A 4,374-nucleotide genomic window follows, 5' to 3' on the forward strand; every position below is an offset into this window, starting at 1 on the left:
GACATGAGAAATCCTTGGCAGGTAGGATCAAGGAAAACCATGAAGCTTTCTATAGGTATGTCAGGAATAAAAGAATGACCAGGGTAAGAGTAGGGCCAGTCAAGGACAGTAGTGGGAAGTTGTGCATGGAGTCCGAGGAGATAGGAGAGACGCTAAATTAATATTTTTTGTCAGTAGTCACAAAGGAGAAAGACAATGTTGTTGAGGAGAATAGTGAGATACAGGCTACTAGACTACACAGGATTGAGGTTCATAAGGAGGAGCTGTTAGCAATTCTGGAAAGTGTTAAAATAGATAAGTCCCCTGGGCCGGATGGGATTTATCCTAGGATTCTCTGGGAAGCTAGGGAGGCGATTGCTGAGCCTTTGGCTTTGATCTTTTTGTCGTCATTGCCTACAGGAATAGTGCCAGAAGACTGGAGGATAGCAAATGTTGTCCCCTTGTTCAAGAAGGGAAGTAGAGACAACCCCGGTAACTATAGACCAGTGAGCCTTACTTCTGTTGTGAGCAAAGTCTTGGAAAGGATAAGAGATAGGATTTATAATCATCTAGAAAGGAATAATTTGATTAGGGATAGTCAACACGGTTTTGTGAAGGGTAGGTTGTGCCTCACAAACCTTTTGAGTTCTTTGAGAAGGTGACTAAACAGGTGGACCAGGGTAAATCAGTTGATGTGGTGTATATGGATTTCAGTAAAGCGTTTGATAAGGTTCCCCACGGTAGGCTATTGCAGAAAATACGGAGGCATGGAATTGAGGGTGATTTAGCGGTTTGGATCAGAAATTGGCTGACTGTAAGAAGATAGAGGGTGGTAGTTGATGGGAAATGTTCAGCTTGGAGTTCAGTTACTAGTGGTGTACTACAAGGATCTGTTTTTGGGCCACTACTGTTTGTTATTTTTATAAATGACCTGGAGGAGGGTGTAGAAGGATGGGTGAGTAACTTTGCGAATGACGCACAACCGCCTCACGGCGCTGAGGTCCCAGGTTCGATCCCGGCTCTGGGTCACTGTCCGTGTGGAGTTTGCACATTCTCCCCGTGTCTGCATGGGTTTCGCCCCCACAACCCAAAAATGTGCAGAGTAGGTGGATTGGCCACGCTAAATTGCCCCTTAATTGGAAAAAATAATTGGGTAATCTAAATTTAAGAAAAAAAAAATAATTTGCGAATGACACTAAAGTCGGTGGAGTCGTGGACAGTGCAGAAGGATGTTGTAGGTTACAGAGGGACATAGATAAGCTGCAGATCAGGGCTGAGAGGTGGCAAATGGAGTTTAATGCAGAAAAGTGTGAGGTGATTCATTTTGGAAGGAGTAACAGGAATACAGAGTACTGGGTTAATGGTAGATCCCTGAAAGTTGCCACCCAGGCTGATAGGATTGTTAAGAAGACGTACGACGTGTTAGCTTTTATTGGTAGAGGGATTGAGTTTTGGAGCCATGAGGTCATGTTGCAGCTGTACAAAACTCTGGTGCGGCCGCATTTGGAGTATTGCGTGCAGTTCTGGTTGCCGCATTATAGGAAGGATGTGGAAGCATTGGAAAGGGTGCAGAGGAGATTTACCAGGATGTTGCATGGTATGGAGGGAAGGCCTTATGAGGAAAGGCTGAGGGACTTGAGGCTGTTCTTATTCCTACAGATCTTATTCATTAGAGAGAAGGTTAAGAGGTGACATAATAGAGGCATACAAGATGATCAGAGGACTAGACAGGGTGGACAGTGAGACTTATTTTTCCTCGGATGGTGATGGCCAGCACGAGGGGACATAGCTTTAAATTGAGGGAAGATAGATACAGGACAGATGTCAGAGGTAGGTTCAGAGAGTAGTAGGGGCGTGGAATGTCCTGCCATGCAACAGTAGTGGACGCGCCAACATTAAGGGAATTTAAATGGTCATTGGTTAAACATATGGATGATAAGGGAATAGTGTAGATGGGCTTTAGATTGGTTTCACAGGTCGGCGCAACATCGAGGGCCGAAGGGCCTGTACTGCGCTGTAATGTTCTATTGTTCTAATTGTAGTTATGTTGGGTTTGGTCGGATATGACACTTGATTTCACTGAATGGTGGAAGAGGCTTAAGGGGCTAAATAGCACACTCCTTTTCATAGATTTCCCTGTTCCTGCATTCTTGTTATGCGCATGTCACATTTTGAGTATTCAGAAAATTGGTGGTTGTTCCCTATGCATCCTCAGCCTTCAGCTTGGATGCTTCCTTCTATGGGCATTACCTGTTAAATCATCAGTTTAGAACAATATAGAATTGAGCTTCTGAATTTAGTTTCCGTGAAGCAAGTCCTTTGTGTTGCAGATGTAGGAGTGTAATGCAACTAACAAACGTTTTTATTGCTTTTGAAACATTGCTGGCTGCTGAGGTAAGTGTGCTACACTCACTAGCTTATCGTTAAACTATACTGGTATTGAAGTCTCTTGCAATCTCGAGAAGAAGCTGCTGATAATCTTCAGGCGGTAATTATTGGTTTTGTAAACACAGTACTTGGTAGGAAAAAGCATTTCACAGCTGCCAGATAGCTCTGTTGGAGCTGCGCAAAACCTACAGATCCATCATTGAGATGAATAATCTTATGTGAGTGCATCGTATTAACATTTGCAGCATTATATTTTTTCAAAGGGAGTTCAGGGTGGTGTCTGTGGTGATATGCCTATGGGCTATACATAGATGGATGGTGTGTGACGTGCAAATGGCAGGTAGTGGTACAGACACATCATGCTGTCGCAAGGCCAAGGTCATGTGACCAGTGACTCCCTTATAAGGGGAGACACATCGGCCATCTTCAGAGGATGATTGAGAGGATAATAAGACATACATGTGACAGGTCAGTGCTAGATGCAAGCTCCAGAGGAGTAGTTAGCAGACTCCATGATGACATGCTCTGTATCAGATTGCTATCTTACCACATGAGACTCAATAAAAGATTCTGGTTTGGACCAGTCAAAATGTTTGGTTGATTCCTTCATAAGGTATAAAGGAATGTTCTCGACAGCTTGCAAGTTCACCACTTCCAGTATAAGATGCTTCTCGATGTCTGACCCAAATTCACTTATGTTTCTCCAGATAGTTTTTCAGGCTGAAGACCATCGGCAAAATGACAGGGGAGGATTAGTTGGCAATCTAGTTGAGAGAGAACTCTTGGGGAGTGTGACTGTAATATGTTAGCATTCTTAATCAAGGTGAATAGTGAGTTGATTGATTCTGAGACCAAGGTCCTGAACCTGATTAAAGGTAACTACGATGGTATGAGACATGAGCTGGCTATGATGGACTGAGAAACATTACTAAAGGGAAGGACAGTGGAAAGGCAATGGCAGGCATTCAAGATATGAATAGGTGACCTTCAAAGCTTGTTTATTCCTATTTGGCGCAAGAGTAGAAAGGGAACTCTGGCTAAACCGTGGCTTACAAGGAAAATTAGAGATAGTATTTGACTCAAAGAAGAGTCAGTCAGATTAGCAAGTAAAAGCAATAGACCTGAGGATTGGGGACAATTTAAAATTGATTAAGAAGGGAAAAATACAATTTGAAAGTAAGCTAGCGGGGAACATAATAACTAACTGTAAAAATTTCTATAGGCATGTAAAGAGAAAAAGATTAATAAAAACTAATGTAGGGCCCTTATAATCAGAAACGGGGGAATTCATAATAGGGAACAAAGAGATGGCTGATGTATTGAATTATTACTTTGCTTCTGTCTTCACAAGGCAAGCCAATACATTGTGTAATTTCAAGAAGGAACTAGATACAGCTCTTGAGGCTAAAGGGATCAAAGGATATATGGGGGGAAGGCGGGATCAGGGTATTGAACTTATTGATCCGCCATGATCATAATGAATGGCGGAGCAGCCTTGAAGGGCTGAATGGCCTCTTCCTGCTTATATTTTCTATATTTGTTCTATTATGTATACCGGTGTCCAGCCGTTTGATATTACTTGTTTCTATCAGATTTGGGGTTTGTAGTTACTATTGGGTTTGATATTTGATTGTTATTGCTGTGCTGCAAATTAAATAAGGTTTTTAAAAAAAAATCTTCTTGTGGAGAGTCTCTTGGCTAATGATTAGTCAACTGAGGTAGTAAGGGAGGGTTTACTGCACATCTTCACAGACAGTTTGTGGATATGAGATCAGATTGTACATTTAGTAGAACGTTTTTAATTGAGGTTTTAGAGACAGTATTTTAGTGATGCAAAGGGGAGTTTTTCGGATGGGGAGGGAAGGGGATGGAGGGATTTTAATATTAGTTGGCTGGTGGTGTCTGCGAATCCTTTTTTGTCAGGTCTTATGACTTGGTGACCATCTTGGATGGGTTTCTTTGCTTCACCTTTCCGAGATCCCTTGCCTGGTATTCCTGACTCAGGGT

Source organism: Scyliorhinus canicula, chromosome 9 (genome assembly GCF_902713615.1).
Source record: "Scyliorhinus canicula chromosome 9, sScyCan1.1, whole genome shotgun sequence".
In the NCBI taxonomy this organism is placed as follows: Eukaryota; Metazoa; Chordata; class Chondrichthyes; order Carcharhiniformes; family Scyliorhinidae; genus Scyliorhinus; species Scyliorhinus canicula.